This window comes from Vombatus ursinus, unplaced genomic scaffold, assembly GCF_900497805.2.
Source record: "Vombatus ursinus unplaced genomic scaffold, bare-nosed wombat genome assembly UNPS02014813.1, whole genome shotgun sequence".
Taxonomy (NCBI): domain Eukaryota; kingdom Metazoa; phylum Chordata; class Mammalia; order Diprotodontia; family Vombatidae; genus Vombatus; species Vombatus ursinus.
The window spans coordinates 34,690,242-34,717,636 of NW_020954591.1; positions in this window are offsets into that span (position 1 = coordinate 34,690,242).

Here is a 27,395-nt window from a genome sequence, read left to right on the forward strand (position 1 = left end):
TGAGTCTGTTTGAAGAGGTATACAGAAAAAAATATCTTTGAGTTCTGGGGTGGAAAACAACCAGGTACCCCCAGGGATCTGAGTGAGTATAGTATATGGGTTAGAGACTGTGGGGTGTATCAGAATAACAGCTTTGTTAACAGCCCTGAGATCTTGAACCATTCAGTATTCTCCATTAGGCTTTCCTACAGAAACAGAGGAGAGGGGTGTTACATGGGGGCTGGCAAGGGACAAGGATTTTATACTTAAGGAATTTTTCAATTAATGGTTGCGGTCCCTCCCAGGCCTCAGGCTTAATTGGATATTGACAGTGATGGGGTAACACATTAGGGTCTCAGAGGTGAACAAAGGCTGGGGTGGCACAAGTAGCTGGCCCAGGAATTCCCTGATCCCAAACAATTGGCTCAACTGTCTCCCACCCTTCCAGGGGAACATGGAGAGGTCTAGTGAACAGAGGGAAAAGGGAAATGGGAGGCTTAACTAGAGAAAATTGGCTCCCCAATTTCACCATTGTGTCTTTTCCCAACAAAGGGGGTGGGGCAAGAGAACAGGATAAGAAAGAAGTGTTCAAACAACAGACCCTCAAATAGGCAGGAAAGGGGATATGTCTTGAGACATCCCTTAACTTCCCCTTCAATATCCATGACCTGATGGATTGAGGGGTGAGTAAGGCCTGAGTCATTGGTTAAAACAGAGAAAGTAGCCCCCAGATCTACTATAAATTGGGTAACCTTACCTCTGACCTCAATTTTTGCCCAGGGCTGGGCCAGAGAGATGGGGAAAGTGAGAGTACTGCCAAGCCCCAGGCTCTCCCATCATTCTGAGTCTTGAGAAGACTAAAGGACAGTACTTGGACAAGTGGCCCTCCTTGTGTCATTGAAAGCAGGTTACCCCACTGCCTGAGTTGCCAGGAGCACCCTTGAATCTTTTCCAGGCCATAGGAACAGCCAAGAATTGAGCATGTTCTCTGTCTCTAACCCTTCCCCTGTGATGTCTCTCCTATGCTGCAACCAGGTCTCTGTTGTTAAAGACTCCAAAGGCTGTCTCCAGTAATTGGGCCTGAAGTGTTTGGGGTCCCATCGTCAATTTTTGCAGTTTCTTCCTAATATCTGGGACAGACTGATTAATGAAATATATGCTAAGGATTGCTGCCCCTTCTATAGAGTCAGGATCTAAATTTGAATACTTCTTAATAGCTTCTACCAGCCAATCTTGGAAAAGGGCAGGATTTTCCTTTTCTCCCTGAGTAATTTCCTTAATGTTTTGAAAATTTATTTGCTTTCAAAATCTCGTTCTTAGGTCTCCTAACAGGCAAATTACCACATGGTCTCTCTCTCCTCTATTCTCACTCTTCTGATAATCCCATCCCGGGTGCCTAGTGGGACCAGCAGTTTTTCCTAGGGGGGTTTTGTGAGGTCATTGCTAGCCAAACAATCCCCAAATTTTTGGGCTTGTTCCCAGATTCTCCTCTTCTCAGTGGTATAGCAGGTGGAGAAGAGGATATGCAAATCACCTCATGAAAGCTGGAATTGAAGAGACACTTCCCTAAAGCCCTCAGTAAACTTAATGGGATCTTCAGAGTATTGACCTAGTTTCTCTTTAACCTGAGTGAGGTCTGAGATGGACAATGGGACACAGATTCTAATTGTCCCACTGGGCAGGCAGCTACTTCCCTTAGAGGAAAGAGCCTTGAAGGCACTGTGGAAATGGGGACTTGGGAGGAAAGGAGCTAGGAAGTCCCATTTCTTGTGAGGGAGGGGCTGGGGAGTGCTGGCTGAACTGGATTGGACTGCAAGGCTGGGGATCAAGCTGGCAAGTGGAAAAATCAGCTGGCACTGGAGGAGGAGGAGGGGTCAGAGGAGGAGATGCAGGGTAGGAGATGTGGAACGAGAATGAGGCAGGAAATGAGAGGTGGTCGGCTAAAGGAAAAGGGAAGGAAAACCGGGGAAGAAAGGGGGTTGCCAAGGAGAGGGGGTCATGGGAAACAGGAGGGGCCAGGGGAAAATGGGGAGCAGTAGAAGGAGGCAAGGGAAAATGGGGCAAGGATAGGAGCATGGGAGGTAGTAGGAATGGAGACAGGGAAGGTGTGTTGGAGTCCAAGATGGCCTAGTAACCATCTGACCCAAATGGAACCTGAGAGTGTCAAGCTGGGTGCAAGACAGCCTTGTAACTATTTTGTAACTGAGCCTAAAAATCCCCTCCAACCCTTCCTAAGTGCTTGGAGAGAGACCCCTCAACTGCAGGGTGAAAAGGCAATAGGTAGAGGGGAGGAGGCTTACATGCCTTCGGTTTTGCGGGAGAAGAGCTTGAGATAAGGCAGTTTTCCCAGTCAGGGAACCAAAATGTTGTGGTCCAGGCGTGCTGGAACTCCAAAATTCAAGGGCAAACGACGCTGGTCTTGCATCAAAAGAATTCGACTTAAGCTTTCTTTCAGAGACAAGGTTTATTAAAACACTGATTGAGGTGGGCAAGATTTTAAGAATCCATGCTTTGGTAGATGAGACCAACTCTTTTTATAGGAAAAAGATCTGTGGGCTGGGCTAGGTGAAAGGTAACAGAGAATCGTGAGGTCACAATGAAAGGCCAGTTGAAAGGATTAATGGAATGAGTTGATGCCTCAGGCAAATGCCAAAGACTTGGCCAGGTGGGAAAGTTTAAGGAAAGTTGGAAGGGGAGAGAGTTTCCAAGGCCCATACCCCATCATAACTCTCTTGTTGACCTTTTTTCTCCTACATTTACCTGGAAATCTTCTCCCTGTGTCCATGCTCTCCTACTCCTCCAAGTGCCAGTTGCCCCCAGGACTTCTGACTCCCCCTGACACAGGACAAGTAGACTTTTCAGGCACTAAAATCCCCAAGTCTCATCCAGTTTAAAGTATTTTCTTTCACCTCTAGGAGCATTCATCAGTGGAATCCCTTATTATGTCCAAAGTAATCCTCTTCTTTCAGTCTTTACCCCCTCCTCCTCATCCACAACCTTGTAAGCAGAATGGCATGATAGTAATGCCCAGGGTGAGAATTTTGTATGACAAAGAGCCTTCCCTTCCTCCTCATGCAACTCTAGAATTCTTTGTTTTCCAGTATTTCTCAGAGCCCCATCTATTGTCCTCCTGCTCTTTAGACAGGCCAGAAACCTATAATGAAGTGATTGATATGAGCTGGAGAAGAAAATGGCAAACTGCTTCAGTATCTTTGCAAAGAAAAACCCAAATGGGGTCACGAAAAGTCAGCCATGACTGAAAAATTGATTGAACTACAGCTGGAGTATTTGTCAGTTGCAGAATTTCATCAACTGGGAGAACTTACACAAATCATCAATTGGATTCTCCAGATAGAGATGTTCTTTGCCTCTCTTGAGGTGACAAAATGAATAATTTGGCTCCATAAAGATGACATGATATGCTAAAGATTTATTAAGCACCTATTATGTGCCAGGGAGCAATGCTAGGCACACATATATATACACACATATATATACACACATATATATACACACATATATATATATGTACATATCTCTCTTTATGTAGATGGCGACAAATAAGCTAAAGAAAGTTAAAGAAATGCCTTAAGGCATTTACAATCTAATGGGGAAAGACTATACACAAAAAAAGAAGCTGAAAAAAAAATGAGTGGAGGGTGGCAGTACAGGGGTGGGGAAGGTAGGACATGATGATGATAACGATGGTGGAGTTGAAAACAAGCAGAGCAGCTACTGGCAAATGAAGAGGTGGTTGAAATTTTGAGCCTTCTATATAAGGAGACTATAGGAAGAGATTAATTCTCTCTATAGCCATTTTCCCAATGCAAGACAGCAAATGGGAGTGATACCTTTTAAACAACTGGGTATGGTGGATTGGATTTATGCTTCCTCTTTACAATCCCCTACTTCTTATGAATGGCTTTCATCTGATACAATCAGAAAATGCTTTTTGAGGAGGCACTCCACCCAAATGGAGTCAGACCTTATCTCAGGGCCTTCCATGCCAGACAACCATACAAGACTTATCAATTGATAAAGTTTGAGAGGAAAATTGGGGTACCCAGCAGCTATCTGGCAAATAGGACTACTCACACAAATAGGTGATCTGGGGAATGATCACCTGGGAACGTGAGGAGACACAATGTCTGTGGCCATGTTAGGTAACCTGTGATACTCTTCCATAAGAAGATTTGGGTTTAGCTTTTAAAGCATGGAGTAGATTAAAAATTTGACTGATGATTAAAGTTGTTAATAAAGCTGCATCCAAACATCCCCTGGGTAGTAAGGGACATTCTAATCTACCATAATTTTAGGACATTCCTGAAAGCCTCGCTAATCATTTCCCCATCTTATCTGGTCACTCTTCCACCATATTTCACCACACTGTACCCAATCTGGTTTTTCAGAGCCAACCAAGCCTTTGGAGCTAGATTTGAGGAACTACTGGAATAAGTCACCCTAGGGCAATGGCTGAAGTTCCTCTAGGTTCAGACCACTTTAGTTGCAGAAATAAGAGATACTAGAGGTCATATGACTAAGTAACTGTTGCTTGGGGATGGAGATTTTATATCTACCTATCTCTATGTATAGAGACAGAGATATACATCTACATAAAGAGAGATATGTACATATATATATATATGTGTGTATATACACAAATACATGCATGCTATGCACACATCTATACCTATACATGTATATCTCTCTATATTTATATCTATATCTATATATCTGTGTGTGCACGTGTAAGAAAGGAAAATTCTTCATTTGTGCCTTTCACCCTGATAAAAAAGGCAAAACTCAGGACAATGAGAATTAAAAGGATATAATTACAAATATATCAAGGTAGCAATAGGTTGCTGATCACTGAAGATCAGCAATGGCCTCAAAGTGGAGATACATCTTATAGGTAACTTGAAGACAGTCCAGATAGGTCCACCTCAGCAAAAAGGGTTGTACCCTTGCGTCTCAGTTCTGCCCCAAGGTAGCAAGAACGTGACAATTTGAAAATAAGGATAAGTGACAAAGAGCAGGTAATACAAAAAGCTGCAGAATTGGTATCTCCTTCTCCATCTGAACCTCCCCCATACTGATTGATAAGTAAGGCTGAGAACAATAGGTCACTGAGTTAACATGATTTTCAACTATATATATATATATATATATATACACACATATGTGTGTGTGTGTGTAAGTAGACATAGATATGTTGGATACTGGCATTCAGGTTACTATTATACCAGGCTATATCCAATGTGTACATTGGAGTAACCCCCCAGTTTGATTGAGAGGTTTGGACAGGGCAAACCACTAGTGGAAAGAATATCCTTGTTCAGGTGGAGGTGGAAGTGTGTACATGATACTGTGGTTTTCAATGGAATTATGGAATATGGATGGAATATGATGGAATATGATATACAAAAAATAAAAATATATATGCTTATATAAAGAATAATTTACCCAGAAAAATGAAGTACAGTCCTACACAAGGGACAAGGGAGAATAGATCTTTAATGAAATAAAGGGCCTCTCAGAATTTCTGAGGAAAAGACGGGAGCTGAGTAGGACACAGGATTGAAGAGGAAAATAAAATGGTAAAGATATGATTTTTCCTGGTTGCTTGGAGCTAGCCAATTTAATCTAGCAATGGCACTACCATCAATGTATCCAGAGCTGATCCAGAGCTTACCTTCACCATGGGTTCCATGAGCTTTGAAAAGAATGCCAGGATATTTGACATGGAAGAGATCTTCATGCATGAACAAAGATCAATTGTGGAAAGAAATGGAAATTTGTTGTAGACAAAAAAGAAAGAGGAAGAGTTTTTTTGTTTGTTTGTTTTCTTTTGTTTTTTGTTGTTGTTGTTGTTGTTGTTGTTTTAAAGGGGAGAGGGAAGATTAAGAAACCAAAGAGAAAATAATGACTAATACTTTCAGGCTAAAGTTTGATCAAAGAACTCCATATCAGCTTGCAAGTGCCAAATTTTTTAAGAAGGATCAATGTAGCATTATAAGTTGCCTAAATACATTCTAGCCATAAAATGGTTACTGTCCAGATATTCAAAGGGCAGAGTAAGGCTTGGTTATCTATGAGAACAAAACTTGCATAATTTCTCTACTTTTAAAAAAATTCAAAATCTACATCTCTAAGTCAATGAGATACTCTGTTTGTCATGTTTTAAGTCAATTGAGTTTTCCTAATAAAGTCCCAATATAATAGAAAACAGATGTGTCAAACACATGGCAGTCACTCCCCTAGGTGGTCCAAACTACATTGAAAGGTATGACCCTAGGCAAGTCACTTAATCTTTTTTGCCTCAGTTTCCTCATCTGTAAAATGAGCTGGAGAAGGATATGACAAACCACTCCAGTATCTTTGCCAAGAAAACCACAAATGGGGTCACAGAGTTGGATATAACTAAAAAAATAACTGAACAACAGAAAATATTTAATGAAAAAAATTAAAATATAGTAGAACATAATAATTTTAATATGTGGTTTTCTAAGTCAATATGTAGCCTACAGCAATCCTTATGTACAAGTTAGTAGCTCCCATTTCCATTTCAGCTTGATATCAGCCCTATAAAATATTTCTATATTTTCACAGGTTATATTTTTACAAACTTTGCAAGAAATCTGATTTTTTTTTCATTTTTATCAAGTTCTTTTTTCTTGGTTTTTACATTATTTTTGTCTCTTTTCCAGAAAATCCACCTTTAGGTAAACTTTTTGGAAATTTCTATTAGAGCAATGATCAGTGGAAAATAATCTAAACATAGACAGCTTATTAAAATGTACTGATTTAAGGGAAAATTGGGGAATAGCTGTTAAAATTGTTCACATAATTTAAAATCATGTAGCTTAATTTAATAGCTGTAAACTAGAGCATTTTCTTTCAAAAGTTAAATATAGATTTAAGTAAATTCACAAAAATTGGATTATCAAAATGCAGTCAGAAATGTTAGGGGTACAAACTAATCTTCTGAGTATGATTGCTGTGTAAGGTAGTTACCAGGTTTATCCACAAAATGGCTTTAGAGTCCCCATTAGGAAATAGAGTTTTGAGATAGGTCTAACAATGAACAGAAATGTTTTTTTTTTGTTTTCTTTGATAGAATTTACTGATGTACAATAAATTTCACTAAAAATAAAAATAATATAAAATTTAAAAGATAGAAATATTAGATCAATTGGAAGGTACTATACAAGGATGAATTGTTCCCATTCTAATCTAAATGGTAAAGAAACAAGTGTCCCCTAAAAATCTTATTGCCATAAAAAGTAGTGTTGTTGTTAATTAATTGTTTCAGTTATGTCCAACTCTTTGTGACCTCATTCGGAGTTTTCTTGGCAGAAATACAGGAGTGGTTTGCCATTTCATTTTCCAGCTCATTTTACAGATGAGGAAAATGGAGTAAACAGGGTTAAGTGACTTGCCCAGGGTCACACAACTGGCCAGTTGTCTGAGGCCAGATTTGAATTTAGGAATATTAGTTTCCTGGCTCCAAGCCCAGAACTCTACCCACTATGCCACCTAGCTACCTCTTTACTGACTACAATGCTATAAAATTATGTTTACTAAAGGCTATTGAAATAAGGATTAGAATTTAATTGAAAACAAAATAATTTAATCCTAAAGAATTAATGGATTAAAGAAAAAAATCATAGAAAAGATAATTTTATTAAAGATCACAACAATAACAAGACAACATACCAAAATTTGTTAAATGTAGCTCTTAGAGGGAAAATATACATCTTTAAACACTTTCATCAACAAAAGAAAGAAAGGTCACTAAATTGAGCATTCAAATTTTAAAAAATAAAACTAACAAGTTTTAAAACTCCAATTAAATACCAAAATAGAAATTCTGAAAAACAAAGGATAGATTAACAAAATTAAAAGCAAAAAGCCTATTTTATTGACAAATAAAATAAGAAACTAATTTTTTGGAGAAAAAAATGAAAATAGATAAACCATTGGCTAATTTTTTTTTCACAAAATAGGGAATCTTAATTATCAATAAAAAATTGAAAAGGATAATCTACAACAAATCAGGAGAAATAAAGCAAATTATTAGAAACAATTTTGCCCAACTATGTGCCAATAAAACTGATAATCCATATATAAGTCAATAGTTAAAAAAATATAGAATGCTGAGATTAACAGAACAAAAAATAGAAAATTTATCTCAAGCTCAGAAAAAGAAATAAATAAGCTATACTGGTTGTTGTCCTTTGTTCTCGAAGAGGACTAAAATGACATCACTATGCTGGAGTCAAGTTTCACTGTGTCCGACTACAGCTGATCAGACTGATATGAGCTCAGAATGTTTTACCATAGCTTGGGCACAAATAGTCCCATGTGAACATTTGAGGTGGATTCTCTAAATTTGTGCATCTTATATTTCTTTTGAGCTATTTCAATTCTGCTTTATTCATAAGTGAATTCCCAAAGGAAAAACTCCAGGATTAAGTGAACTTAAAGTGAATTGTATAAATCTTTTAAACAACAACTCATTGCAATATTATATAAACTGTATTCAAAAATAGGAAAAGAAGGGCTTCTACCTAATTCCTTGTATGACATAAACATTATGTTGACACTTAAACTAGGAAGAGATAGATGAGAGAAGGATACTAAAGAGCTCTAATTAATATTTGTAATAAATTTTAAAATAAAACTTAGCAAATAGTTTGCATTAATATATCAAAGAGATTATACATTATGACCAGTATTAACAAAATAGAAAAAGAGAGGATTAATGAATTCAATATGCATTTTTTTAAATTAGGAAACCAACAAATAGAAAAATCCAAAATAAGCACGAAAGAGAAGATTTTTAAAATTACGGGGAAATGCTTAAATTGGAATTAAAAAATTAGAGAACAGAGTAACAAAACTAAAAGCTGATTATTTTAAAAGGCTAAAAAAGTTGATAAACCTTCAGTCAACATGACTAAAAAAAGAGCTAAAAATCAAATCAACAAAATAACAAATGAACAAAGTAAAATCACAACAATATCAGAAGAAATAAAAGAATCACCACAAACTATTATATATATATATATATATATGTCAACAAAAATGAGAACACAAAAATACCCAGTGTAATAAAAAACAAATAGAGATCCTAAATAGAGATTTCAAATATTCCAATAAGAAAAAGAAATAGAAGAAGCTATAAAGCATCTACCAAGGCAGGGAAAAAACAACTCCTGGTCCTTATGAGTTGATAGAATTCTATAAAATGTCAAAAAAAATAATTAATATCAAATGCTACAGAAATTATCAAAAATTGAGAAAGAAATCACCCTACTGAACTCTTTTTATGAGACAAAGGTAATCCTAATGTCTAACCAAGGAAATGAACTATAAAAATAATATATTAATGAATATTGATTCAAAATTTTAAATAAAATCATGCCCAACAGACTATAAAACATTATGCAAAAATATCATTCATTATGATGAAACTGAATTTAGGTCAGTAATTCAAGAATGATTCAACATTAGAAAAACTATCAACATGAGTGATCATGTTAAAAAAATCAATGGATTATTTCAATAAATACAGAAAAAAGCCTTTGACAAAGTACAACTCTTATTTGTACTGAAAAAACAATTAAGCAAAAACATTCAATACCATGACTACATCTGACAGTATGTACGATATTTTGCCATAACAGGCAGTTAGTTAGCATGCCTGGAATGAGGAAGACCTGAGCTTGAATCCAATATCACACACTTACTAGCTGTGTGATGCTGGTTAAGTCACCTAACCTCTGTTTGCTTCAGTTTCCTCAACTGTAAAATGGGGGTTGTAAAAGCACCTACCTTGAAAGGTTATTGTGAGGGTCAAATGAGATAACATTTTTAACAGTGTCTGACACATAATAGGCACAATCTAAATGCTTATTCCCCTTCCATAAATGGAATTCCTGTTCAATTTTGGGTTGGTCATATTAAACCCTGAGTTCTTAACCAAACCTGGGATCCTATGATTCTCTGACCTGCTGAGGTATCTGTCACAGGGAGGCCCAGAAGACCTGAAGATGGTTAATATACCCATCATAAGCTGAGCGCCAAACACGTGCTATTTGGAGACTGAACATCCCTGGTAAAGGTGACATTGACAGCACAGGAGTTTCCTTTGTGCAATCAAGTGTTCACGGACACCTCCTGAACTTTTCCAGTCATGGAGCCATGATGAAATGCATTGGCTTGTCTGCGGCAGCAGTACCAAAGATCAGGAACAGGAGTTCCATGCTATAGGTAGTCATCAATAGTGGCTTGGGCTCTGAGAGTTGAGAGGAACTACTAGTTATATATGTTATATGTACCAGTTATTTTCATTTTTATGTCCTCCCTTAGAATGTGAGCTCCTTGATGACAGAAAGTATTTTTTTCTTTTCTTTGTACCCTCAGTGCTTACCCCAGTGCCTAGAACATAGTAGGCACTTAAGAAATGCTTATTTGACTGATTGACTGACAGAATGCAGTAGTAGAGCATGAACCCAAGTGGTTTTGTGCATGAAAGGGATAGGGAGCAGGAGGCTGGAGAGGTCTGTAAGGGTCTGTAAGGATCCCAGCCCTATCCCCATTGTCTCCCCAGGACATCTACTCAAAATCTTTCCTACGTATCTCTGGCCCCAGCTTCAATCTCATCTCTTCTTCACATAGAATCATCCCACTCAGTACTCCCTGTGCCAGTGAAAATGGGCACATCAAGCCAATGAGAAATCTTACTGAACTGTCCTAATATACAGTAATTAGGCATTGGGTGTGGGTGGTTTATGAAGCAGTCTTTGAGGAGAGGGGCCCACACTGGGTTTAACTGGGGTTGACTACAAAAAAAATTGGACTTGAGCAGGCACATGCATTCCTTTTCTCAATCCTCTGGTTCCCCCAATGCCTCCTCAGTGCCTTGTTTTCTCCAGGGAAAGTTCAACTGTGAATCACCTATAATGATTTTCTGAAAGCCACTGCAGTACAGATCGAAGAACATGCAATATTGACCCCAGTGGGTCTTGACAGATAGGGAAAGTTGATTTATTGAAGGTGTTTAGTCAAAATTTAAGGACTATCAACTTGGCTCCTATTGCCTCCTCTGGAAGAAGCCTTGACATAGTAAGCCAGGCTCTGGAGTAGTAGGTGAAATTCCACTTCTAACAGTTACAAACTGTGTACCTTGGGCAAGTCACTTAACCTCTCTCAGTCTCAGTTTCCTCACCTATAAAATGATGGAGTTGAACTAGATGGTTCCTGAGGTCCCTTCTGGCTATGTAGCTATGATCTTATAATCCTATTGCAAGGATGTATCAAGTTAGCCAGAACAGGCAGAGACAATAAAATGGAAGCATGAAGCATGAAGCATCTGGATAAGAATTTTTTCAAAGCAGTGCACCTAGGAAAAACTCTTACTCTGTAACTATGGCTTTTAAGTAGCAGGTCTTGCCAAAAATAGATCAGCACTAGATTCTATGTCCCCTGCACTGGATTAAAGTCCCTCTAGACACTTACTAGCTGTGTGACCCTGGGCAAGTCATTTAACCCTGTGTGCTTTAGCTTCAGCTTGTCATCTGTCAAATGAGCTGGAGAAGGAAATGGCAAACCACTCCATTAAATCTGCTAAAAAAAACCCCAAATGGGGTCATGAAGAATGGGACACTACTGAAAACAACAAAACAATAATATGGAATTTAGGAGGAGAAATATAGTAATAATTACTGATACTTATGTAGCAGATAGTTTTGGAGTCTTGTTATCTCTGAATTATCTGTGTCTCTCAAGCTTGGTCCTCCCCAGATGAGATCCCACCCTAGCTGTCTATTTTTCCTCCCCAGTTCAACCCAGAAATTGGCCAGTTCCAGCACAGATGCTGACACCAGACCAGGCGGCACTGTTGTTGGGTGAAAGCAAGAAATCTGGTACAGAGCCTCTTTCCCCTCTTGTCTCCGCAGAACTCTTTCCTATTATAAATGTGGATTAGGTGGCCCGACACATGTCAGGTGCACCTGGGAGAATGATGACTTGATTCTGAGGAAACTGAGACCACAGAACCAGCATTGGTAAATGAAGACGGAGCCATGGATGAAAGTCCTCCTCGACCTTATCATCAATTGCTTACGAGTCCATCTCATTTGTACTCATAAGACCCTGCATAGAAGTGACGGTGAAGGTTGGAAATGTGGAATGCATTGTTCTATTAGATAGGGGATCTAAAGGGAACATTGTGTTCCAACCTTTTTATGAGAAACATTTGAAGAAAGCACTTAATAACCTATCAAAAGACTGGATTTGTTGGATAGAATAACAAAAATTATTCGCATTTGAAACATATAAGAGTAAGCTTGAAATTTCCTAAGGAAGTCATTGGTGTTAATAATAACAATAATTAATAATAATAATAATAATAGCAGCTTCTATGTGTCAGGCTCTATGCCAAGCATTTACAAATATTATCTCATTTGATTTTCACAAGAATTCTATGAGGTATATGTTATTATCCCATTTTTTTAGATGAGGAAAGTGAGGGAAATGAGACTGAAAGAGATGTGAAAAAGAAGTATCTTGTCAGGGTCACACAGCTAGTAAATATTTGAGGCAGGATTTGAACTCAAATTTTTCTGACTCCAATTCTAGCACTCTATTCATCCATGCAATCTAGCTGATTCAACTAGAAGATGCACACCATGGCTCTGGTTTCTCCAGATCCACCCACCATTTGCTTCAGGTTTAGCATTGTTGAAAGTAGATTTGGGAGAGAACATAAGTGACTCAGTTAGGTGGTACAGTGGATAGAGCACTGGGCCTCAAGTCAGGAGGACTTGAGTTCAAATCCAGCCTCAGACACTGGCCAGCTATGTGACCCTGGGCAAGACACTTAACCCTGTTTGCCTCAATTCATCATCTATAAAATGAGCTGGAGAAAGAAAGGGCAAACCACTCCAGTATCTTTGCCAAGAAAAACCCAAAAAGGGGTCACAAAGAGTCAGATGTGACTGAACAACAAGTGACTCCATTTTGTGCTATATTTGCTATTATTGTATTTTTTTTTCTGTGTGGTACAGAGTGTAGTAAATGTCTCCTTTGGTACCTCCCTCCCCCTAATCCTTTTATTATTACAAAAGAAAATTTAATAGATTACTTTGAATAATTTCTAGGAATTCATCCACTTCTCTTAATCCTATCTAATAAGACACCTCCAGCTGGTAGGAACTTTAAGAATTTTAATTAACTGACTGATAAGAAAGATATTTATCCTTGGTCTTGTGTAAATTAGCTATACTATTGGGGCAGCTAGGTGGTACAGTGGTTAGACCACCAGGCTTGGAGTCAAGAAGACTCATCTTCCTGAGGTCAAATCTGGCCTTAGACACTTACTAATTGTGTGACCTTGTTAACCCAGTTTGCCTTAGTTTCGTCATCTGTAAAAATGAACTGGAGAAGAAAATGGCAAACCACTCCAGTATCTTTGCCAAGAAAACCCCAAATAGGGTCATAAAGAGTTGGACACAATTAATCAACTAAACAATATTCCCCTTGTGGTAGCTCTGTTAATGATTTTTTTATACATCAAGACTACATTTACAACTTTCACCTTTTGCTTCAAGTTGTGCTCTTAGAAGTTAAATAAAGCAAACCAGTATCTTTACCTAGAAAATCCCATATGAGGTCACGAAGAGTCAGACACGATTGAAACAACTGAATAATAACAACAAATAGCTCTACTAAAAGCCTTTGTAACAATTTAAGCATCTTCTTTCTTTTCAGAAAAACATACCTTTTCCTGTCTAAAGTGTCCTGTCTGATCTTACCCCAAATTGCTTTGTAAGCTGAACTAGCGACCTACCTGACCTTACCCAATCTCTCTGGGTCACATAGCTCAAGATGAGAGACTACACACACACACACACACACACACACACACACACATAAACACACATGTGTGTACGATATATTATATATGCACATATATAGCATACACAGTATATATTATAGTATATATATAAAATACAGTATACCTAGTATATATAATATATATTCATATATGTGTGTGTGTGTGTGTGTGTTACCTGTGAAGTTGTTAGACACATAGGTCTATCACCTACTGATGAAGTGTGTCACACCCTAAGCAGATAAATAAACTGCAGTATACTTGTCTGTCTATGGTCTATACTGGCTTATTCATTCAGTGGCTAGCAAGGACCCTGAAAATTCTTGCAGCAGCACTGATTCTTACAATTCCAGGATACTTACAGTACTATGTGGGCATTGTTGGGAACAGGATGGGACCTGACAGATGCTCATCTTTACTGCTTATGAATCCTGGACACAGGACAGAAATGTGGCAAGCAAAAGCAAGAGGACGTTGACTGCTCAAACATAGATATGGCTCCTAAGCAGTAGGTGAAATTCCACCCCTAACAGCTACAAATTGTGCAGCTTGGGCAGCCTCAGTTTCCTCATCTGTAAAATAGTGGGGTTGGGCTAGATGGCTCCTGAGATCCCTTCTGGCTCTGTATCTGTGATCTTATAAGCCTATTGAAAGGATGTACCAAGCTGGCCAGAAGAGGCAGAGACAATAAAACGGAAGCATGAAGCATGACGCATCCCACACATAGCGCTTGGATATGCCCGATTGTACAGTTGGCCAGTAAGCGGTTCAATTGCTTGAGCCAGCCACTGAAACAATACAATTGTCCCAAGGTACACAGTGCCTCAGACATTTATTTGCATAGACTCAATGAGAAAGGGACCCAGATGAGAAGCAGGAAAAATTGTCAAATAAGATAGGTCTGGGAGGTGACAAACCTCAGAACTTGAAGCCCTGAGACAACAAAGCACCATAGCATTCATCTGAAAGAGCAGAGTAGTATCTAGCCAAGCTTGAAACTCATGGAGCTCAGTGTGTGTTGGGCCCATTTAGCAGAAATTCCATGCCCTTTTAGGAGCAATCCCCACTGAGCAACATAACTGCTCATCCACCACTAATACTCCATTCCACAATAAACTTCAATGACTCTCCAGAAAGACATACCTGGAATACCTTTCCCTGATCCTAGAAGTCAAGGTCCATTAGCATGAGATATTGCACATAAGATCAGATTTTGTTTTCTGATACGTTTATCAGTTTTGCTGAATTCTTTTCTCCTCTTCCTCTTTGTCTTTTAAAAAAAAATTACTTGTCATAAGGGATGGCCCTTGGGTGGCAGGGAGAAGGATACAAAGCAAAATCTAGGTGATTTGAAAGCAAAAAAAAACTATCTCCCCAAATCTCTTTAAAACATTATGAACCCCTCCCCCCAAAATCTGAAAAGACTCTGATATCCAAGATGTATAAACAACTTACAGAAATATGTAAGAACAAATGTCATTCCTCACACATAATTGGTCAAAGAATACCAACAAACTTTTCAAAAGAATTGCAAACTATTAGTATATGAAAGGAATGCTTCCAAAAATTGACTGCTAATAAATAACAGAAAGATCAAAGCAACCCTGAGGTTTCACCTAGAGACCAGAAAAATGACAAAGATAACAAAAGATGAGAATAGTCCATTTTGGAGGAGTTGTGGAAAGACAGGCAACATGAATGCATTGTTGATGGGGCTATAAATCAGTGAAACTGTTTAGGAAAAGAATTTAGAACTGCACAAAGGAAGTCACTAGGGCAGGTAGTCACTAGGGCACAGAGGTTAGAAGGCTAGGCCTGGAGATAGGAAGACTCAACTTCATGAGTTAAAATCTGACCTCAGACACTTACTAGTCATGTGACCTTGGGCAAAGCACTTAAGCCTGTCTGTTTTTGTTTCCTCATCTATTACGAAAAAAAAAAGAGTTGGAGAAGGAACTGACCACTCCAGTGTCTTTGCAAAGAAAACCCCAAATGGGGTCACAAAGAGTCAGACACAACTGAAATGAGACTGAACAATAATAAGAAAGTCACTAAAATACCCATATTCTGAAGGTAGTATATATACCAAGAAAATTAATGACAAAAAAGAAGACCCCCACATACACCAAAATATTTAAAGAAGCACACATTGTGATAGTAAAAAATTGTAAATAAAGTAGATGCCCATCCACTTGATAATGGCTAAACATTTGTGCTACATGAATGTAATGGAATTGTACTATGAAGTAAGAAATGATAAACATGACAAATACAAAGTATCATGGAAAGACTTACAGGAAATAGTACAAAGTTCAGCAAGCAGAATCAAGAAAACAAAAGGAATACAACAATACCAACAGAACAATAGAAACTGAATACTGCAAAATTATAATGACCCAACTTGGCTCCAAAATAGTAAAAGAAAACATTTCTCTTTGCTTCTTTGCAGAGTTTGGGGATTATCAATGTGGAATATTGCATATAACATCAAACTATGTAAAAACAAAAGACAAAAATGTATGTCAAAAATTATAACTGATTGATATCAGGAAAGACGGCAATCAGTTTAGCAGATGGATTGCAACAAAAATCTTTCCATTTCCATTAATGGATAGTGTTGAAAACTGAGTAAGCATTGCCAATGATGCAATTCTTCCAGTTGGATCTCCAGCACATATCTTTCTTTTTTTAAAATACATTTTTTCCCAAATTACATGGAAAACAATTTTAACATTCTTCTCTCAAATTGGGTTCCAAATTCTCTCCCTTCCTCTCTCCCCTCTATCCCTCACTGAGGAAGCAAGCAATTTGAAATAGGTTATACACATGTAGTCATGCAAAACACATTTCCATGTAAGTCATTTTGTGAAAGAAAACACAGATAAAAAAAATAAAGAAATATCTTTGATCTGCATTCAGGCTCCACCAGTTCTTTTCCTGGAGATAGACAGTACCTTTCATCATAAATCCTTAAGAATTGTCTTGGATCATTATATTTCTGAGAATAGTTAAGTTATTCACAGTAGGCTGTCATATAAGAGCTCTGTTTCTGTGTATAATGTTCTCCTGGTTCTGCTCATTTCACTTTGCATCAGTTCATGTCTTTCCAGGTTTTTCTGAAATCATCCTGCTTGTCATTTCTTACAGCTCAATAGTATTCTATCACAATCATATACAACAACTTGTTCAGCCATTCCCCAATTGATGGACATCCACTCAATTTCCAATTCTTTGCCACCACTAAACGAGCTGCTATAATTTTTTTTTTACATATAAGTCCTTTTCCTCTATTTTTTTTTCTTTTTGGGATATAGATCTAGTAGTGGTAAGGCTTGATCAAGCGGTAGAGCATATATTTTTTTGGTGAGGCAATTGGGGTTAAGTGACTTGCCCAGGTCACACAGCTGGTAGAGCACATATCTTTCCTTACAAGGTATCTTTTTAAACTGACAGTCATTAAAACCAAGCATTAAATAAACTGAATTTAAATAGTTCAGAAATACAAATTGCTATATTACAAAATATTAAACAAGTATTTTCTAAAATGATGAAGTATATTGCATCATGTTGCTAGAAAAATGCTATCAAAATTTACAATGTAGCAATTTATAATAGTTTGTCAGAACTAAAGATTTTTGTACTATTAAGAAACAGAATGAAACCTGTGATCCACACAATGACCAATCATGATTCCAAAGAACAGATGATGAAAAATGCTGCTCATCTCCTGACAAAGAGTGGATAGAGTAAATATAAAGAATGAGGCATGGTCAATATGGAAATTTGTTTTGCATTACTATGCTTATTTGTTACAAAGACTTTTTTGTTTTCTTTTCAGTGGAGAAAGGAGAGATGGCGTAAAGAAATGTATGATAATCAATGACTAATTTTTTAAAAGAAATTTAAAATATTTTAATACATTGTGTGCTTTATCATCTCATAAAGTACATGTATATAATTTATAAATAAATATGTATATTTTGAAGTTGCATGCAAAAAGTGATACATGAACAAAATTTGGGGGCCCAATTCCTCAGAGACATAGATTATATATTTTTCACATTTGAACAAATTCATTCCATCTGCTAAATCTCTCCAAACCCAGCGAGCGCTAAAGCTTGGACTCAAGGGCTCTGTGATGGGGATAAGGCTTAAGGAAGATGAAAAATCTAGATATTTGCAGTCTCATAGTTCTCTAATGGTGACTAGAGATACTACAGTTTTTTGGAGAAGCCATCCTAGTCTGTGACACACACACACACACACACACACATACATACATACACATTTACATATGCATACATGTATACACACATACACACATTAGCATATATGTCAATAATTAGCATATATTATCACTTGCACATATTAGCACATATGTTAATAATGATGATAATACTGGCACTTTCATAGCCTTTAAGGTTTGCAAAGTGCTTTACATTCATTATCTCATTTGATTCTCACAACACTCCTGCCTTGCTACCACTTAAATTTAAGCATGGTACTTATTTACATGTACTTTTGGGGAACTGACCTTCTGTCTTTAAAGTGATAAGAAAACTGGCTTTGCCCATTAACATTTTTTTTTACAAAGTACCTTTCTTTTCCCTCAGTATTGGCCAGAGAAGCAGAGGCCCCCTTCAGAGCTGCCCTGAGAATGAGGCCTATTCCAGAATGTCCAAGAGAAAATATTTCCAAGAACCAGAGGACTACATGGGACTTTTGGGACTCAAGATAAGATGAAATGATTATTTAAATGGACATTGGGAGTAGGTTACTAGGACACAAGGACATTTGATGTTATTTAATATTGACAACCATTATTATATTGGTTGGTCTTTTGTTTCATGGTGTTTTAGTTTGCTGAGTTTTATTGGTTACCTTGGTGACATGTAAATCTCCCAGGGTCACACAGCTAGTAAGTGTCTGAGGCCAGATTTGGAGTCAGGAAGGAAGATGAGCCTTCCTGACTCCAGGCCCAGCACTCTATCCATTACACCACCTAACTGCCCCCAATTTTTTTTCAGTCGTGCCTGACTCTTGGTGACCCCATTTGGGGTTTTCTTGGCAGAGATCCTGCAGTGGTTTGCCATTTCCTTCTCCAGCTCATTTTACAGATGAGGAAACTGAAGCAAACAGGGTTAAGTGACTTACCCAGGGTCACATAGATAGGAAGTGTCTGAGGCCAGATTTGGACTCAGACCTTATTTACTCCAGGCCTTGCACTCTATCCTCGGCACCAGGCAGCTGTTCCTGAGTTAAATTCCACTTGACGAGCTCTTCATTTGGGTGACATTGGGGAATCTCAGTGCTCACCCGTGAGCTTTCTCCTCCTTTATACTATCTCCAACAATTTTTACATAAAAAATAACTACAATGCAAATTAGAATATGATAAGTGCATATAAGGAACCAAGGTGCTTTGAGAATAGTCGAGAGAGAAAATAGTGTGGAGGAATCCAGGAAGTCTTCAAGGGGCTTTTTCTGATTACACCAGTTGATAATCCCACCATCCTACCACTTCTCTGGTTCCAAATCATTTGTAAAGATTTCTAGTAATTCTGATAAAAGCTGCCTGTAACAAGACTTAATACAAGTTAGTACAATCTCTTAAATTTGATTCTCTGAACCTGGAACTTTAGAGAATTTCAGTTGTTTTTTTTTAATATACCACTTGGTATTTCTCTTTACCTAAACTGTGTACCTGATATAACAATCTCCATAAGAATATAAGAATTCATGAGTGTATAACTGTAAAATAAAGTCTTCCGTCTTTTAAAATTGTCAGACAAGATACTTTAGAAATGGAGAAACAATTTCACTTTCTTTATAATTATTGATGCAATTTTATATGTAAAATACTTAATCCAACTTTGAAAATGTATTGCTAAAACATAACCAAAGCCTGAATTTCCATGCTAGATACGTTTAGAAGTCAAGCATATACATAGGTATATAGTTTTAGAGAAAAAAAAAACCTACTCCTATTGCTTTCTTAAAATCTATTATTCTATTTGCTTAAAAAACTTCTACACTGCATCTTTGTCTTATTATTTTGTCTAATTCCCACTTTTGGAGGAAAACAACCCTATATTATAATTTGAGTACAAATACAGATTAAAATTGTAAGATTTTTCATATTTGCACCCTATTTTAGTAACTCAGACATGTTCTAGTATCACTCTATTAATTAGTAGATTTAATATTGTACTTACAAAACTTCTACTGTTCACTTACCCTAATTATAGAAATTTGCTATGAAAGGAAAAGGTGGGATGTAGTTATAACAACATCAAGACTTGTCCCCTCAGGGGAACAGACTGACCTGATCTATTACCATAACAGGGGAAAAACTCTCTTACCTCTGTTTGATTCTAAACATGAGTCATACCTGATAGTCAATCATTTAGTCACAAGGTATCAAAAGCAAGGCTCAGGATTAACAGGTTGGGACATTTTCTGTTCAGAAAGGAAATAGCACAATGAGGAAACTGAATCAAGAGGATTATACTTTAAGGCATGCCAAGGTCATGCCCTCCACTTTTCTTAGGGACAAACATACAGCTGTCACAATTCTCAGCCTACAACACAAGCCATTTTCTTCCATTGGCTCCATGACAATTCAGATAAACATCCCTGTAATCCAAACTCAAAACAATAGTAAATTTTAGTCCTAAGAATTTTTACCTCAAATAGCAAAACTTCATTAACCGTAACTTAGGGCTTGGATACTATTAATTTTCCCATGTTTCCCTAACAGTTACATTTCATTGATCTTTTACTTACAAATTAAAACTAAGCACATTCTGGGGTTTCAAGCATTCAGCAACTACCTGATAGTTGACTCATAATGAAGTTACATCTTTAAAGCACCTTGTTCATTTTCCTAATTTCCTAATTTTATAAGTGATTGCCAAAAATTTTCAAATACTCACTCCTTATTATAGTAAACTTCTTCTTCTTTTTCTTCTTCTTCTTCTTCTTTTTCTTCTTCTTCTTCTTCTTCTTTTTCTTTGTCTTCCTCTTCTTCACCTCCTTCTCCTCCTCTTTCTTTTTATTATTACTATTATTATCTGGTTTAAAACAAAATGTGCCCAATTAAATATTTGTTGTTGCCGTTCAGTCATTCAGCCATGTCTGACTCTTCACAACCCCACAGACCATAGTGTGCCAGGCCTTTCTATCCTTCACTATCTCCCAAAGTCTATCCAAGCTCATATTCATTGCTTCAAAAGCTAAATGCATTTCCAAATTATCTTAAATAGAAAATCATTCATTTTATTACTTTTGGCATTTTCTACTAATCACATTCAAAATCCAGTCTGTAATTACATTCAGTTAAAGTAATAATAACGCTAACAATAATCAACATTTATATAGTCTTTACCATATGCTAGTCATTGTGTAAAGCACTTCACAATTATATTATTTTGATCCTCATAACAACCCTAGGAAGTAGAGACTCCATTAGTATTTTCCTCTTTACACACTTGGAAATTTAGGTAAACAGAGATAAGATAATTTACTTAAAATCACACAGCTAGGGGTGGCTAGGTGGTGCAGTGGATAGAGCACTTGCCCTGAAGTAAGGAGGACCTGAGTTCAAATCCAGCCTCAGACCAAACACTTGACACATACTAGCTGTGTGACCTTAGGCAAGTCACTTAACCCTGATTGCCTCACTAAAAAAAAAAAAAATCACACAGTTAATGAATTTCTGAGACCAGAGTGTAGCTCAGGTTTCCCTGAATTTTTCTGGCATTTAAAAATATTGTTCATTTCATATCATAATTAGTAGAACATATTTAAAGAGCCAAATCAATTCCTTTCATGTTCACAACTTAGCCCCTCCTTCTTTTTCCCCAGGCTTTTCAGTTTTTACCCAATCCAAAAGATGAGGAGAGATTCCAAGTGGCAATATAGTATTCCCATCCCCTTTCTTTGGAGTACAAGAGTCTAAAGACTGGGAAACACTAGTGATTTCTCAGGCATTTCATCTTTCACCTGCCACAAAGTAATTTAGTGATAACAGCATAGTTCTTAAGAAGTGTGAGATAATAATAGCTGTATAAGAGAAGTCCATAGATTTTGAAGATTCTGTGAATATGGCCAATTCAGAAGCATTTCTATCTTCTCTGGGTCAAGAGTCAAGTCTTACTGAGATACTATGTGACCTATATACTTAACAGAGACTACATACCTGGCAATTTCAAATGACAGATTTAGACCAGATTTCTCCAGATGATCGAACACTTTTGTCAGTCTCTCATGTTCTTCTGGTGGGTAGTAACTTTCCACTAGACATTGACGTCATCTAGATATACCAATATTTCCAGATGACTCATGTCTCCTGTTATTTTTCCTATCAGCCACTATATTTTAAAAGTGTTAAGTACTTTATCATCCTTATTTTATAATTGAAGAAACAGGCAAACAGAAGTTAAATAACTTGCCTGGTGTCACACAGCTAGTAACTTTCTGAGGTCAGGTTTGAAGTTAGGTCTTCATGATTCTAAACCCACAGATCTATTCACTGTACAACCTAGTGGCCTAGCAGTGGATGGTAATAGTGATTCCAATCTGGGGCTTGGTAGGACAAGATTGGTGATAAAAATAAGGGGCAACAATGAGGAAACAAAGCTATCACTCTTTCTAGATAATATGGCAGTAGGCTTAGAGAATCCTAGAGCATCAACTAAAAAACTAGTTGAAACAACTAACAACTTTAGCAAAGCTGCAGGATATAAAATAAACCAACACAAATCTTCAGTATTTCTAAATATTGCCAACAAAGTCCAGCAGCAAGAGATAGAGACAGAAATCCACTTAAAGTAACTGTAGACATTATAAAATAATTGAGAGTCTACCTGTCATGACAAATCCAGGAAGTATATGAGCACAATTACAAAATACTTTTCACACAAATAAAGACAGATCTAAACAACTGGAAAAATAATAATTGCTTATGGATAAGTCAAGCCAATATGATAAATATGTCATCGCTGCCAGGAAACTGAATCACTTCCATTTGAATTGTCTTAGGAAGATTGTGAAGATCACCTGGTAGGATAAGATACCAGATACTGAGATGCTTTCTTGAACTAAACTGCCAAACATTCAAACTCCACTACAGAGAGTGCAACTTTGATGGGCTGGCCACATTGTTCAAATACCAAACATATGCTTGTCTAAAAGACTATTTTATGGAGAACTCACACAGGGCTAGTGCTCACATGGTGATCAGAAGAAGTGTTAAAAGGTCTCTCTTATGAATTTTGGAATTGATTGTGTGACATGGGGGACACTGGCACAGAAATAACTAGCATGGCATGCCCTCATCAGAGAAGGGGCTATGCTCTATAAGCAAAATTGAAATAGCTCTAAAGAAATGTGAGATGCACAAATTTAGAGAACTCCCTGCAAATGTTCATATAGACTATTGTGCCCAACCTGTGGTAGAGCATTCTGAACTTTTATTGGTCTGATCAGCCACAGTCAGACGCATTGTAACTTGACTCTAACATAGTGATATCATTTTAGTCCTCTTTGAGAATGAAAGACAACAACCAACCAAACAACTTATTCAGTGTCATACCAATTAAACTACCAAAGAGTTATTTTATAGACCTAGAAAACATAGAATAATTGATCTAAAGTTATAAAAGTTCAATCATTTAAATGGAATCAATAAAAAAAAAGTAAAGGAAGGTGATCTAGCAGTACCAGATTTTGAACTATATTACAAAGTGGTCACCATCACAACAATCTAGTATTGGCTAAGAAGTAGAGTGGTGGATCACTGGGATAGACTAGATACACAATACACAGTAATAAATGACCACAGTAATACAGTATTTGATAAACCCAAAGATCCAAACTTTGGGGTCAAGAATTCACCATTTGACAAAAATTTCTGGGAAAACTGGAAAGAAGTTTGGCAGAACTAGGCATAGACCAATATATCACACTGTATACCAAGATAAGGTCAAAAACAGGTACATGATTTAGACATAAAAGATGATACCATAATCAAATTAGGGGAGCATGGAAAGGTTTACCTGTCAGATTTATGGATAAAGGAAGAGTTTATGACCAAACAAAAAATAGAATTACAGCAAGTATAATGGATGATTTTGATTACATCAAATTAAAAAGGTTTTGTACAAACAACACCAATGCAGCCAAAACTAGAAAGAAAGCAGGAAAATGGGAAAGATTTTTTTATAAGTTTCTCTGATAAAGTCCTCATTTTCCAAATATATAGAGAACTTAGTCAAATTTATAAGAATATGAGTTATTTCCCCAACTGATAAATGGTCAAAGGATATGAGCAAGTAATTTTCAGAAGAATTCAAAGTTATCCATAGACATATGAAAAAATATCTAAATCACTATTGATTAGAGAAATGCAAATTAAAACAACTCTGAGGTATCACCTCATACCTATCAGACTAACTAACATGAAAGAAAAGGAAAATTACACATGTTGCAGGAGATGTGGAAAAGCAGATATACTACTGCATTGTTGGTGAATTGTAAACTGGTCCAACCATTCTGGAGAACAATTTGGAACTATGCCCAGAAAACTATAAAATTGTCCTTTGACCCAGCAAAACCTCTGTTGGGTGGTATTATTTTTAATGTATGAAAATCTGTGTCCCAAAGATATGAAAGAAAAAGGAAAAGGACCCAGATGTATGAAAAATACTTATAGCTATTCTTTTTGTGGTGGCAAAGAATTGGAAATTGAGGGGATGTTCATCAACCGGGGAATGGCTGAATGTATACAATTGTGATAGAATACTCTTGTACAATAGGAAATGATGAGTGATATGGTTTGTGAAAAACCTGGGAAGACCTATATGAATTGATGCAGAGTGAAGTGAGCAGAACCAAGAGATCATTGGACACAGTAACAGCAATATTGTAATGACGAACAACTGTAAAAGGCTTAGCTACTCTGATCAAAATAATGATCCAAGACAATTCCAAAAGATTTATGATGAAAAATGCTATCCACTTCCACAGAGAGAACTGATGGCTTCTGAGTGCAGATTGAAGTATAATATTTTAACTTTTTTCTTGTTTTTTTGTGGCATGTCTAATATGGAAATACATTTTGTATGATTTCATATGTATCATTGATATCATGTTGCTTGCTTCTCAATGGGTGGGAAAGGGGTAGGAGGAAAGGAAAGAATTTAGAACTCAAAAAATTTTTAAATGCTATAAATAAAAAATTTTTTTAAAAAAACATATTTTAAAAATAAAACAAGGGGGCAAGGGACTCAGGCACAGAGGATATTATTAAATTGAATTAGTTCACCAAGGAGTCAATATGAAGAAGGGAAGAAAGTGTGTCTTTCCAAAGACAATGAAGTCATCTAGATACACCAACATTTCCAGCTAATTCATGTCTACTGTTACTTCCTCCAACAGCCATTTGAAAGAGGCTAGTTTTTTCCCACTAATATGCCTTATCATACAGATTCAACATGGTAAAAATCCAGTAGGGTACATGAAGTCAGCTTTTTCCTTGCCTTCTTCAGCTATAGGAATATGATAAAATCAACTCCACAAATTCAAACCTAAGAACCACTAGAAGACAGCCCTGGGTATCTTGAAACTTTAATATAGTGCATGGATCAATATTGATTCTGTTACACAAAGTCCCATTTTAATAATAATTGAATAATAAGAATATATGAAAAGTACTTATTATGTACCATACACTGTGCTAAAAGCTTTACAGATATTATCTCATTTGATCCTCACAATAACTCTTGCAGTAGGAGCTATTATTATCTCCATTTTACAGGTAAGGAAACTGAGTCAAACAGAAGTTGTAACTTGCTGAGGATCACCCTGCTAGGAAGTATTTGAGGTCACATTTGAACTCAGGTCTTCCTGACTCCAGGCCCAAGACACTATTCTGCACCACCTACCAGCATATGTATATCTTTCCATTCTTCTACTGGACCACTAGTGGAGGTGAGGCAGAATTCTGGACTTTGTGGTGATGTAACTGAACAAGAGTTCTAAAATTTTGTTCCATCACTAAAAAAGGTAATTTATAAGAATGACCGAGGAAAACAAGGTTTGAGCTTCCAAGCAAATCAATTTATTAAGCAATGCATGCTAATTGCCTAACAAACCAGGACCAGATTTCCTCAGCTTAGGGCTGGACCCTGAGTACAGAGGGAGGCAGACTTTCATTCATTAAAAACAATTAATCAAATGAGGCCAAATAATTAAAAGGAAATAATATAACATTAGGTAATCTGATTTCTAATTGTATGAAAAATTAGGGACTTTCTAAGTTGGGAGGGAAAGAGTGACCTCCCTGAAATCAGAAAAAGAGGTGTTCCACTCTTCCAAGGGTCTGTGAACAATCAGAGGAACATGGAAACAGTAACTGATCAGTATGGAGCCAGTTTTCAGATAAGACATTTGGGTTACTTGAGATATACAATTGTGAGAAAACTCCTTGCATCAATCTTTGAATCTGACCAGGTTTCTAGTCAGCATAACTTAGGTCCTTGGTTAAGGGACTCTAATTAGCAGGGAGAAGTAGTCCAGTTTTCCAGCCACACAGGACTAGATTCAAACAATGAAATAAGGTTTTCTCCCAATTCCCACAGTTGAAAGAAGTTTTCTCACAAGACAGAAATTGGACTAAACCATAAGTGAATAGAAACTAATCTAGCTCCAAAGTTGAGTCACAAGATGGAGTCAACATGGTTCACTCAATTCCCATAATTAACCACTTGCTGTCCTACTCCCTTCATTAATTAATTAATTAATCTATATCTGAATGGTCAGGGATTGGATTCTGAGGTTTCTTAGACACATCTGCTCCCATTCATGCAGTGAGAATATGGTTATCTGGCTGAGCTTCTACCTCAACAAATTTTTCCGTTTCCCTGGGATGGAAGTGTGTCTGCTTAATCTGTCCAACATTTATTACACTGGGCATTTTCCCCAGTTATCCTCTATGCCTGTAATGCTATCCATTCTCATCTCTGACTCCTTGCTTCCTTTAAGGCCCAACTAAAATCTCACCTTCTACAGGAAACCTTTTTCCAATTCTTCTTAATTCTTGTGCCTTCTCTCTTGTTGGTTATTTCCAATCTGTCCTGTATATAGCTTGTTTGTACAAAGTTGTTTGCGTGTTGTCTTCCCCCATTAGAATGTGAACTCCTCCAGGTCAGTCTATGGTTTCTCTTTGCATTTCTCATACTTAGTGCAATGCCTGGCACATAATTGCTGTTGTAGTTTGTCCTTCATTTTCAAAGAGGACCACTGACATCAGAAGGGTGATGTCCTGACTTGTATATTGTCCCGTCCCGCGGGACATCAACGGAGGTCCGGACCTGTAAAAGAAGGAGGGGAGCAGGGGACACAGGAAATGGAGACAAGACAGGCTTTCTGATCAAGTCTCGTTTATTGAAGGCAAGCTCAGGGTAGTTATACACACCGTAAGAGGGAGGGGGGGAGTTCCACCACCGGTATAGGGG